The 13,843-nt window shown below is 33.1% G+C and overlaps 1 protein-coding gene and 1 long non-coding RNA gene across 6 annotated transcripts in view; one reads left to right on the forward strand and one right to left on the reverse strand.

Annotated features, from left to right (window-relative positions):
• Positions 1-13,843, reverse strand: part of MAPK10 (mitogen-activated protein kinase 10) — a 431,719-nt gene that overhangs the window by 408,434 nt on the left and 9,442 nt on the right. The window lies entirely within an intron of this gene.
• The window catches only part of LOC120588357 (uncharacterized), an 86,407-nt gene that overhangs the window by 67,564 nt on the left and 5,000 nt on the right, over positions 1-13,843 (forward strand). The gene's annotated exons all lie outside the window — the stretch shown is intronic.

A 13,843-nucleotide genomic window follows, 5' to 3' on the forward strand; every position in this document is an offset into this window, starting at 1 on the left:
TTCCTCCAGGAAAAACTGATCTCTCTCTCTCCCTCTCAATCTCATCTATATGTATCAAAAAATTTTTTTTCTGTATCACTCTTATGGTGCCAGTCAAATGCTACCTTGCATTGTTATGTTTACTTCTTTCTTCCTTACGAGCATATAAAAACCACCATATAACTCTTGTCATGTGTCATATCTATTGAGCATTTATTATACAAGTGTAAAGTGTTGAATGAACACAGTAAGAAGAACAAGCAAATGTACAGAGATGAGAGCAAATACATAGGTGGAGATAAATGTCATGGAAAGCTTTGTAAAAATAAAAGAAGTGGAACTTTAATATTGAAGAAAAGAATTTTGTTCATAATTGTATCTTGATTTATAGTTTCCTTATAAGAAATTTCCAATTTCTCACATAAACAATTCATTCATTTACAAAATTTGGGGGAGGCAGAAAAAGGTGTTGAGGTCTGTGGGTAAAATCATAGTGAAAATTCAAGAAAAGAGAGGAAATTCAGAATATCTAAGAGAATTTGTTCAAAATAGCAGCATTAATTATACCCAGACTATTAAATAAGCAAATTTTATGTGCTGAAATATCTATTTTTGTCTTCTATGTTTATGGTGTCATTGAGGAAAGTAAGTTCATTTGGGATTGGAGTAACTTTTCTGATTACTTGATGCATATAACCTACTTCTTTCTGGTTCACATAGTTTTGAGATGTACAGTCACCTGACCACTAAAATGTGTTGGATGTATGGTGCTTTGAAAAAGAAATACAAGAAGAGAAGAGGAAAGGGACTTCAAATGTTAGAAGTAGTACAGGGATTGCCTCCCCCTAAAGGCAGCTGGTTTCCAAGCCTCTCGGCTACTTTCCCATTACATTCTTTCTCCTTCCCCTCTCTTAAGAAATAGTACTTGATTCAAAAGGAATGCTAGAAGGTAAGAAACAATTATGTAAAGGATTTATTTGCCTATGGATGAAGAAGGATTTATTTGCCTATGTAGTTTAAGGGCTATGTCCTACCAAATGAATCCTATTCTCCCACTCCCCACACTGCAATAAAGAGAAGTCTGTGTGATCCCACCCAGGTACAGAGCCATGAGAAAAGATCCTATCCCCTCTTCCACCACCACTTTGAGGAGCTGAAACAGGCAAATGTTCCTTAGGCTGTACTTAAAGCTCTGAAAGGGGTGAATTTCCAGTAGGACAAGATAGTCTTGGAGAGGAATTCTTCAACTGTACAAGGTCGAACTATTCGGGAGAATAACACAATAGAGTATTTGCCTAGGCTTGTGAAACAACCTGCATTTATACAAGGAGGAGACAGTGGAGGAGGTTCAAGGGCCTGCCACACTGGAAAGTGTGCTTAATGATTTGGCATCCTGAGAACTTCTCCAGATTATCAGGAGGACGTCTAATTCTACAAAAGTGCTTCTGTGAGAACTCTTACATTTCCCTCTCCTGCTGAGAATGCATCTGGTTGCACATATGGCAGCCAGATGGCCCCCTCAGTTCGCTCAGAAGATGAGGTGGGGATGGAAGAGAAGATGGGTTGGCTTCCACTGTACACACTAACAACACATTAGTTGAATCAAACTCATCTATGTACAACCTCATTTTTCAATAGCTCAGAGCAATATCTTTTTAGTGATGAAATCCAGAGGACTGTATATTTTCAAATTACACATACGCTCATTTCACACTTTGCTCAGAAAAACAAATTCATGTTAAAATGAACTAAAAGTTTTAATTCCCATCATTTTTATTATGTTGTAATGATTTTAAAATAATAGACAGGATGCACATATCTTAAATGTATAAGATATTAAATAAATATTTCAAACACAATGATAAACTATAAAGATGTTTTTTCACATAAATTTTCTCTAAAAGTTGGTTCTTCAGTTCATCCACAATATAATTGATCTGAAATGGTACTGTACAGAGTTGAAGCACTGAAAGATCTTTAAGTTCCTTCAGAATCATTTAGAGATAAAACTGTTTAGTTTTGAAAACCAATTTTAAGGGAAATAAAGCACAATGAAAAGTACATGGATATTACATTTTTATATAGCACACTTTATGTTGCAAAAAAAATCCAGTATTTGGTGCTTTAACCCAACAATAGATAAAATACAGTCTGCCTACAGTACTTGTTGCCTATTTCATCCCCACATTCCTGTTTAAATTGGACAGCTCACCAGTTCCTACATCAAACTTTCAAGCTCCCTTACTTGGCCTATCTCCTCATCTTCCTCCCTAACACTTCAAATGTATCTCCAGGCATTTCCTTACATAAAACTCCTGCTCAAGTTAAACCGGTTTATTTGTTGTTTCCTGAACACATCATTCACATTCTTTCTACCTTCATGGTTTTGCTCAAACCCTTCCCCAAGTGTTTTCTCACTTCTCTATTACCATTCTTGAAGATGTAGTTTAAGGGCTACATCCTCCAGAAAGGCTTTCCTAATCATCTCCCTACCAACAGATTCATACACATTCACATATGTGGAACACCCCTTTCTCTGTATTCCTCTGGCAAGTATTGTCTGGACTACTATTTGGCGTTTACTTCATGCCTCTATCCATTGCTATACTGCATATATTTATTCCATCTTCCCAAGATCAAGGATCATATCTACTGTCTATTTTAATCCCCAGAAACTAGAACTAAAAAGTACTCAAATACTGTTGCTGATAATAATGTTAATGTAATGAAAATGAACATATAGAAAACAAAGACTAGACTGGACTCTCTTAGGAAATTAATGGCCACCAAAGAAAAAAAAAAGCATGGTTTACCCAAATGAACACATTCTGTTTTGTTCCTTTCCTAAATTCACCAGATATAAAAGTAAATTATACTATGTTTTGATCAATAATCACCTATTTTCTCATTATATTCAGTCTGGTATATATCTTTTAAGACTGCATTTTAAAATCACCTATACTGTATACTATACATAAAAATATTATTCAAAAGTAGAGTGTCTCACATTTGAAAATACAGTAGAGAATATTTTTTCTAGGGATTTCATTTAAGTTTTAGTCAAATTTTTAATGCTTCCTCCCACCAAGAGCCATGGTAATCTCCTTATCTATGCTAACTCATGATGGTTTATTTATATTTCTCAGTTTTCTGACAATTTATAATTCTTGAAATGGACAAGAGACATATGTATCTGAGAACGTGTTCTTTAATTCTTTGAAAACCCTCTATGGCTAAGGATCAGAATTCCTATTATTGTGTTGTCTTTGCTACTTTATCACTTTCTTATTAGTAAAATGGGAATAACATCAATCCCTTCCTTATTGCATATAAAAAAATAGCTATGAGAAAACAGATCTGAAAATCCTTACAGAAAAGGTAGTAAAGGTATTATCCATTAAAATGAAAGTCTGAGATAACCAAGACAAATCTCTTCATTGCTTGAAACAAACTTTTTAAAAGTTACTAAGCACCTATAGTGTGCCATGTAGGGTGCTGCCTGGAAATTCAAGGATAAAGAAGACTAAGGACAGGTCCCAGATCTCAAAATATAATAGAGACAAAGAGTTAAACAAATAGATCAGAGGTTGGCAAGCAACACTGCCTGTTTTTGTAAGAGAATGGTTTTTTACAGATAAACATTTGCAATCAAATTAATGAATGGGCATACTAACTTTAAACCAGTTAAAAGAAATGTTATCCCCTCCAAAAGAATTCCATTCTTCTGATAAGTTTATTTGTAGTACAAAAAAAATTGTACTCAATTATTATTATTCTATTTTTAATTTTGTCAATGAATAAAACTAAAATTTGTTTTTTCTCTTATTATATAAGTTGTTACATGCCATTGAGTCACCTCAGTGGCAACCCTGTGAATAAGTGATATCCACAAGTTCTTGTCCTCAACAGTCCTTCTTGGTTTCTGTAGACTCATGCCTATGGCTTCTTTATGGAGTCAATCCATCTCATATTTGGTCTTCCTCTTTTCCTGCTGCCTTCTATTTTCCCCAGCATTATTGTCTTTTCCAAAGAACACTGCTTTCTCATGATGTGCCTGAAGTAGAACAGCTACATAATATTTTTTATTTTACCTCTTGGCTTGCAAAGCCTAAAATATTTACTAACTGTAAACTTTACAGAAAAAGTGTGCTAACCCATGAAATAACTAAACATCTAATTAAAATGTAACATGGTAAATACAGTAATAGAGAATATAATTTGAGAATTCTAATTATGAAAATATTGAGGGGTAACACCTAAATCAGTTCGTTGTAATGGTTTCAGGGCATAGCTCTGGGAGTAGATGGCATCAGACACACTGAGTCTGAAAAACTAAGAAACTGAGTAGGATTAAACAAAACAAAGGGGATGGACAGAGGGGTCAACAAGGGTGGTTGATAGGGGGACTTTAGTTACCCATGGTCAGTTCAGGTCCTCAGATGGGATTAGATATGATTAGTTTCAGGTGTTGATGACTCTTAACTCTATACCCCTATCACAGACTCAATTCCAATTATAACCAGCTACCTGATGGTGCTCTGTGAGTGAGGGTGGAAATCTCCACTGACGGGACTCTATAACCTCTATTCTTCCTAAGACACGGTCCTTGTGACATATTCCCTTATCACTGTGGGCCTATCCTGCCATTAGTATGTTCACTATTCACTTTTTAAAATTGCATTGTTTTAAATAAAAAAATAAAATGCTTAATTATTTTGTGATTGAAGTCTTTAGAATTAAAGTCTTTTCAGTGACATCTAAATTTTAAATATATTTAAATTTCCAGCAATAGTGAATAGAATACATGTATATGCTTATCTCTTCTTCCTCCCAAAACATCACAAAAATAATAGCAGAAAAGAGATTTTTTAAATATAAAACCTCAAAGAAAAGGAGAACTGGAGAGAAAATAGCAGAGAAAACTGTCAAAAATAAGTTGAAAGCTGGCAGCATATGATCAAGTAAGTAGTACCCGACTTCTCAGCAGACAAAAGGAGCTGAAAGTGCTTCTTGTCACAGGAAGAGGCAAGAATCAAATTAATTAATTTGGCAAAATGCTGATAACAATTATGTGCTTATTTGCTACCTACATATCTTTAGTGAAATGTGTGTTCAAATCTTTTGAGCATTTTTAAAATTGGGCTATTCTGAGAGTTCTTTATATATTCTAGATATAAATTCTTAAACAGGTATGTTTCTAATAAATATTTTCTTCTAATCTGTGGCTTGTCTTCTCATTTTTGCAACAGTGCCTTTTGAAGAGCACAAGGTCTTAATTTTGATGAAATTTATCAATTTTTTTCTTTATCACTCATGCTTTTCAATGAGTATTGATGAAATCTTTCCTAACCAAAAGTCGCAAAGATTTTCTTCTACATTTTCTTCTAAAATTTTTATAGTTTTGGGTTTTATATTTTGGTCTATGATCCACTTCAAGTTAACTTTTTTACATAGTAAAGGTAAATTTTAGGTTCAATTTTTGCATGCAATATTCAATTGTTTCAGCATCATTTGTTGAAAATCTTTTATGCCATTAAATTACTGTGTCATCTTTGTTGAAAATCATTTGACGACATATATCTGGGCATCTTTCTGTATTCTCTTTATCTACATGTCTATCCTTACTCCAACACCACACTGTCTTGAATACTGTGGCTTTATAAGTCTTGAAGCCAGGTAATGTGAGATCTTCTACTTTGTTTTACTGTTTTAAAATAGTTTTGCCTATACTAGGTTCCTCGCATTTCCAAATAAATTTTAGAGTATGCTCGTCGATTTCTACCCAAATAGTTGCTTAGATTTTTATTTGAATTGCATGGATTCTATAGATAAGTGTGAAATAAATTGACATCTTAAAAGGAGCAAGTCTTTCAATACATGAACATGAAGTATTTCTCAATTTATTAGGTCTTTTTTCATTTCTCTCACCTCACCAATGCTTTAAAGTTTTCAGTGTATAAATCGTCCACATTTTTCTTAGATTTAGTCCTTAATAGTCATGTTTTGATGCTGTTGTGATATTTAAAATTTTTAATTTCTAATTGTTTATTGTAAGTTTACAGAAATATAAATAATTTTGTATCCTGGGACCTGGTTACATTCACTAATTAATTTTAGTAGATTTCTTTTTGATTTTCTTGGGATGCAGGGGTAATAATCATGCCATCTGAAAATAATAATAGTTTTATTTCTTCCTTTCTGTTCCATATGCCTTTTATTTGTTTTCTTGCCTTATTGCTCTGGTCAACATGTCCAATACAATATTTAACAGAAGTAGTTAGAGGAGAGAATTTGGTTCCTGATCTTAGGGAGAAGTAAATAACTTTTACCATTAGTATAATTTTAGCTCTAGTTTTTTTTTTTCTTTCTAGTTTATCATGTTGAGGACATTATCACAACAATTTATTGAGTGTTTTTTTAAATCATGAATGAATATTAAGTTTTTTTCCAACACTTTCTCATATACTAAAATGATCTTACAGTTTTTCTTTGTCAGTCCATTAATATGGTGAATTAAATCAATCGTTTTTCAAATGGCAAACCAACTTTGCATTCTTACATAACTCCCACTTGGTTATGATGTAGTAGCTCTCTCTTAAATACGAAAGGGTAGACAAGGATCACAAGACATTTGAGAGAAGCCTCTAACATAAAAGCCTAGACCAAAATAAACAGATAAAAAACAGCACTTAGAGGAAACTCAGAACAATGAGCAGAGAAAATATACAAAGTATCACTGTTACCTTCCAAGAGGTGAGAAGACATTGCATGCTAGGAAAAATAACATAACACTGTATATTTTTAAAAAGATCGTTCGAAGAACTTAAAACAGCTCTTGTAACTAAAAATATAAGATAAAAAAAAAGAGATGATAGTTTTTAAATTGCCAGAAAATATAGGGGATAAGATAAAGAGAGAAGAAATTAAGGCGGGTGGTGAAGGAGCATAAGAAAATAAGAGATTCAGCATATGATTAAAGGTGGCTCCACAAAGAGAGAGCAGAGATATTGGAGGGTGGGGGGGTCAGGGGACAGGAAGAGGAACTAATGAAGTTATATTACAAGAAAATTTCCCTAAACTAAAAAGCTTGCATTTCTAGTACCCAAAATAATATTTTAAAAACCTGCATTATGCTTATTATTATAAAATTTAAGAGCACCATGGACAAAATGAACAAAGATCCCAAATGCTCCACTGAAGGAAAACAATTTACATACAAAGACTCAAGAACTGGAAGGACATCAAACTTTTCAATTGTAACACTAAAAGTTAAGAGATAAGGGAAGAAGCGGCTCTATAGTGTAGTGGTTAGCATGTCTGCTTTACATGCAGAAGGTCCTGGGTTCCCGCCCCGGTAGAGCCACGGTCTATGGCCATGCCACCCTGAGCCAGCCCAATGTCTGATCTTGGAAGCTAAGCAGGGTCGGTCCTGGTTAGTACTTGAGTAGGAGACCACCTAGGAAGACCAGGTGCTGTAGGCATAAATAATAATAATAAAAAGAGACAAAGGAATAATGCCTTTAACATTTTTAGAGAAAGTTTTCAACATTATATTTAGAATAAATATATTTTTAGACACTTAAAGGGTCTACTGGAGAATGTATTCCATCAAAGCAAGGGAGTAAACTAGAGAAAAAAAGGCATAAGATCCAGAAATAGGAGATCAAATGCACAATAAAAGTAAAAGGAATCCCAGAACAATGGTGCAAAGAAATTCCAGAGGCAATCTATGCAGCAGGCCTAGAGAGAAAGTCCATATTGGAGAAGAAAAATGCAAAGCTCTAGAAAGAAAGTCTCTAAGGGGTAGAGGGGAATTTGTTAATTTGCCAAATGTGTCCAATCTTATTGAGAGAAGATGTATGTTTCTAACAGACAATTAGGGATAGTTAGCTACATAGAAAACTAAGCAAACAAACAAAGAGGCAATTATTTACTCTATGAGGAAAAAAATAGTACAAAAAAATGAATATACTGAATCAGTTTTGAGTAATCACATGGTTATAATCATTATAAAGGTTGATTGATTATTTACATACAGAAATTGTGATGACTACATTGGGAAAATGGGAGGAACAGAAGTCTAATGGATAAAACACAAAGCTGAAAAATTAAAAACATAATTGTATTTATTTAGCAAATATTTACAAATGGTATTTATTTAAAACTCACATTAGCTCAATGAATTGGTACTATTATTAATTTCAATTTGCTGATGAGAGAACAAGTCACAGAAAACTTAGTTAACTTTCTCAAGATCAGTGGTTCTCACTTGAGGGTGATTTTATTCTTCCAGAGGACATTTGTCAATGCCTGGAGATGATCTTTGTTGTTATAGCTGGGGTGGGGTGCTACTGGCATCTGACGGGTGGGAACCAGGGATACTGCTACGCATCCTACAATTCACAAGACATCTCCCCACAATAAAAAATTATATGGCACAAAATGTCACTCGTGTCTGTTAAGAAACACTGCTCAAGATAAACAGAAATGGTGAGTGGCAGAGCTGAAATGTGAGTCCTAGCAGTTCTTGACCATCTGACTATGCTATCTATCAATAGCAGCTTTAGGATGTTATTTAGAAATGTGAAGGTTAGTATCAGAGGAAAGAGCTAGAAAAGTTGAAAGTAGTTGTTTCTACAAAGATAACCTGGGATGGAGAATAAAAGCCAATGGACCATTTGTGGTTTTTTTTTGAGTATGGTTTGTTTTGTTTTTTGTTTTTTGTTGTTCTTTTAAAAGATCTGAATAAGAACTATTTGAATTATAATATATTTATTTTTAAATGTTAAAAATTATGAACGTTGAAATCATAGACTATCAGCTTAATTACTGTTTCTCATATTTTAGAAGTGTTAGTAAAATGCAGTTTATAAGAATTGACTCTGAGAAAATTTTGGTTGAATGAATGAAAAAAAGAAAAATGTTCATGAAGGACTGAATATACAAAAAGAGAACTTTTGTCTTGATTGCTATCTTGCACATCAAGTTCCAACTTGCAACATAATGAAGCATTTCAGACAGAAAATCTTGAAGATCCAGATTCCTAACAGAAAAGCTATTTCAGACCTTACTATAAGTAAACAAGAAAAAATACCTTTACTAGATAATGACAGATTAGCAACTCTATCATTACATATATAAAGGATACATACTGCAGTAAAAATTAAGTTATTTTTAAAACATTGAAAACAAGTGAAATAAAGATGACATTAGTATTCTTATTAACTTTTTAAAGTCACGAACATCACACAGTATTTAAAAATTCATATAGAAAATACAAATCTAACTTGGAAACTCACCCAACTTCCAATATCTTGTACCAGTAACAAGATATCTTTAACAGGATACACTGAAGAGAAAAGGAAGAAAAATACCAAGTTCATGTCATTACTACAGCAATACATTGGATCAGCTGATTATCTCACTCTACTCAGAGATAACAAAAACCATATGCAAGAATTTTCTGACCTGTTTCCTTTCCCATATCTCTGTTTTCTTTCCTTGGGTATCTCTTTTCCTGTTTAAGGTTTTCTATGTGTGCCATACTATAATAATTAACAATTATTAAATAATTATTTAACAATTTTTAAAGTGTTTCAGTTCTCAGGTATACTAAAAGGAAAATATTTTTAAAATTAGGTATATACTTTCTATATTTTTAGGATGTTTTTGTAAGTTTTTAGTTAAGCCAAATTAAAGAAAATTTGTACTTTAAAAATAGTATGTTTGGGGGAAAAAAAAATCATAATGAGACCTAACACTATCACATCTGTAAAAATATATCAGTAGTTTCAATTTGGCTAAAATTTGTATCATGTTCTGTACTGCCAAATAGTAATTAGTTAAATTTTAAATAATATGTTGCTTTATCAAATATTTAAACAATGTATATCATTTTGGTATAGTCAAAGATCATAAAACAAATGCTAAAAGTCTTAGGTAATGTTGTGAAATCAAAACAATTTTAACAAGATTTTGATGGTAAGCTAAGAGGCTTGGAATAGTGTAAATAATTAAACCCTTCCACCTTTCTTTCTACCATCTATTTCCCATCTCCCAACCCTATGCAAACTGGACAGCTCAGCTGGAAACATTTCTCTGAGTGGAGCTCAGAATGGGGACTTGGTAGAGGAGAGAAAGAAAAATGCAGCACATGACAAATATCCACTAAGTTAACCCAGGAATACCCTTCTTCCAGAGCTTCAGTGGTCAGGTTGATTTGGCCTGTACATCTGAAATCAAAGTAGAGTGTGTTTCTCTGTGGCCTTTTTTTCCCAATTACAGTTGGCATTCAATATTATATTAATTTCGGGTATAGAGCATAGTGATTAGACATTTACATAACTTACGAAGTGATCCTTCCATAAGTCTAGTACGCACCGGGTACCTTACATAGTTATTACAGTATTATTGCCTATATTCCCTATGCTTTACTTTACAGCCCTGTGACTATTTTTAACTACCAATTTTTATTTCTTAATCCCTTCACCCTTTTCACCCAGCCCTCTAACCTCTCTCCCATTTGGCAACCATCAATTTGTCCTCTGTATCTAAAGACTCTGTTTCTGTTTTGTTTGTTCATTTATTTTGGTTTTTTTTAGATGTAAGTGAAATCATATATTTGTCTTTCTCTGTCTTATTTCGCTTAGCAAAATACTCTCTAAGTCCATCCATGTTGTTGCAAATGATATGATTTCATTCTTTTTATGGCTGACTAATATTCTATTGTATATATGTACCACATCTTCTTTATCCAATTGTCTATTGATGGCACTTTGGTTCTCCGTGGCCCTTCTAAGATTCTTCCTAAGAGAAAAGACTATTCTATATCCACAGGAAAATCACTATTCTATGGTCAATGGTGTTTTAATGAATGGTCTTCTACTCCAAATTAATATAATCTTTGGTGGTAAATGTTAAATTCCTTGCCCTCTTCTATTTCAAATGAGAAAAGAAATTACTTTGACTATTATGGGTTCAATTTTCTTCCCTGAACATACATAGATGACCTAGAAGACAATCAGAAGGCACTGTACCATGTATGTTGGAATTTCTTAAGACATATGGACATAACCTTGCCTCAGATAAAAGACTACAGAAAGGCCAAGCACACTAAGCCAGAATTATTGTTCTATCTATTATTTACTGCTCTTCCAGACAATGAACTCCTAAAAGAGATATTAACACCAGTGTTACAGCAACACAAATTGCAAACAGTTACAAAGAGTTCAAATTGCCAGGGACTTGGCAAATTACAGACACTCCTTCATTTTATCCTCACAATAACTGTTTAAGGTAGGTACTGTTTTAACATCCATTTTATGCATGAGAAAATTGAGGCACAAAGAAGCTAAAGTGATTAGTTCAGGATCAGACAACCAAAAAAGAAAAAAAGAATACAGACAGAGAGGAAAAGGTCAGTTGCATGCCTCAAAATGGGGAGAGGAAAAAAATTCAAATGTGTAAAATAATTAGAACTTAAATATCTATTGAATAACTACCACAAGCAATGCAGGCATATGCGCCTTACAAACTTCCATAGGTTAAAATATAATGTGCTATCAGAACATGATGAAAAACTGTCAAATATAGATTATATCAGCTCTCTAAGAAAATTCAGTCAAGATTCTGCCATGAAAATTATGTATATTCACAAGCAAGAAAATAAAAACAAAGAAAAATCAGTAAGCACTTTCTCAAAACCTCCATCAATAATATTACAATCACATCAAATCCTCTGGTGGATGTTCTGTCTGAACAAATTTGTATGTTTACTCTTGTTCAGTTCTGCCAAGCCAAGTTATCTTCCTTTGAGTTGTTTGTCATTTTGCATATGTCTGCTTTTTGATGAAGATGAGATGGAAGAATTTGAAATTCTTTATACAATCTATATTCATGCATCTTTGAATAGACTATCAATTTTTAAAAAACATTATTAATAGGAATAAAAGCACAACATAACAGTTTAACTGCATATTCTTGCTTGTTTTTAACTGGCATTGATAAGTTCCCAGAAATTACAAAAACATGGTAAGTTGTTCATTACACTGAGGTGACATGTAAAGTGATTTGCAGAACTGATACCCAAATAGGAATTTATTTTCTGTTAAATTATTATTAATCAGGTGTCAAGTATAATAGGAATTCTCAGAAGCCTCATAGTGAATCTATAGGTGTTTTTCTTTGTCTTCAAAAATACAAGGAATATTTATCATCTGTAAAAATGAAAGTAATAACAAATATCAAATCCATTTATGAAAGAATAGAAAAGGTAAGCCAAAAATAATCTCTAACTCTTTCAAAGTCATAAATAATCTCTTTTGGGAAGACAAACTTTAAAAGTCCAAGGCAAATTAGCTAATACATTTTTCTTTACATTGTTAGAAGTACAGTACAAAATTATATTCTTTTCAAGAGCTAGATGCCTTATTACTAATACAAAATACATGCTTTTCAGAGAATGAAAACAGTATGAAACAGAATTAAGCAAGAGTTTTTACACATTTCATGCAAATATAAATTCAGAACTTTGGTTTTACCAAAACTACACAAATTGTACCCTTATTCATGATCATATCAAATTAAGGCCTCTTTTACCTTAGAGCTATTACATTTTACTTGGCTTAATCTATAACTAGAGCAAGACTGAAATAATCATCTGTGTCATCTAAAAACAACACACTTATACCACACTGTGGGAGAAGAGAGAGGCAGTGGCCTGGCACTGATGACCATCTAACAGAAATTGTGAACTAAACTGATGAACCTTGAAAAGTCTAGTAATTTGATAGGAAACTTTCTATAGTAACTAAAAAAACCAATGATATTTGGCATAAAATTTAATCTCTTTTTATAAGTTTTTTGCATTTTAGTTGATAACATATTTATAGTTAATCTTACTACTGTGGCTATGGTTGAACATGTTATTAATACAATTACTGAGGTGACATTTAAAAATTAATATATTTTAATGAAAATATTGTATTATTTTTTGAATAATTCATTAAAATTTGTTTTAAATTGAAATAGTTCATAAAGTCCTTGTTTGTTTACTTAAAGATTCCATGGAAAAAGTTATCCATATAACCTGTTCACCCCACTCTCACCACCTACTGAAACTTAACTCTATCTATAGACCCCCATGCTGGGATATTCAAGTGCAGACATTGACAATTTTCTAAATAAATAAACCAATATATATTTCCAAAGCCTGTTTCCTGTGCCCACCTTCACTAGAGGCCAGAAAAGCTAAGTACCTTCTTCCCTGCTTTCCTTATATTTAGAAGGACAGAATTCTGGCCAATTATCTGTAGGTGAAAGAGTACTGAAACAAAGTCTTTTAGGAAAAGTTTTTAAGTTCATAAACATATCTATCAACAGCTAAGTCTGGCCCCACACTTTTCCATCCTTTTGGTTTTGAAAGAGTCGGTTGTCTGGAGCTGCAGCAGTGCTTTTATAATTGTTAGAAGAAGGCAAAGAGAATTGCAGTGACCCTGGCTTGGACATCAGAAGCAGTTGCCTAACACCTGGTTCCCTACGTGAGAAAATAACCCTTTCTGTTTAAACTGTTGCTTATCAGATATTCTAGTACTTGGAGCCAATAACCCTTCTGTTGCACTGCCCTCAAAGAGTGCATATTCTACTGAGAAAAACACGGTCAGATGCCCAAAGTAAATGACTATCTTTAAAAGATCTCTCTCTCATCTTAATAAAAAAGAATGTACCCATCACCCACTGGCATCCTCAGAGTCTGGCCATGCCAAAAGGGAGGGCTGACGACCTCTCAAAGCAGCTATTTCAATAAGTTTACACATAAAATTGCCTTTACTTGTGGCTGAAGAATAAGGAAAGAGTATGGGTGTGA

The sequence above is a fragment of the Pteropus medius genome, unplaced genomic scaffold (genome assembly GCF_902729225.1).
Source record: "Pteropus medius unplaced genomic scaffold, Ma_sr-lr_union100, whole genome shotgun sequence".
NCBI lineage: Eukaryota > Metazoa > Chordata > Mammalia > Chiroptera > Pteropodidae > Pteropus > Pteropus medius.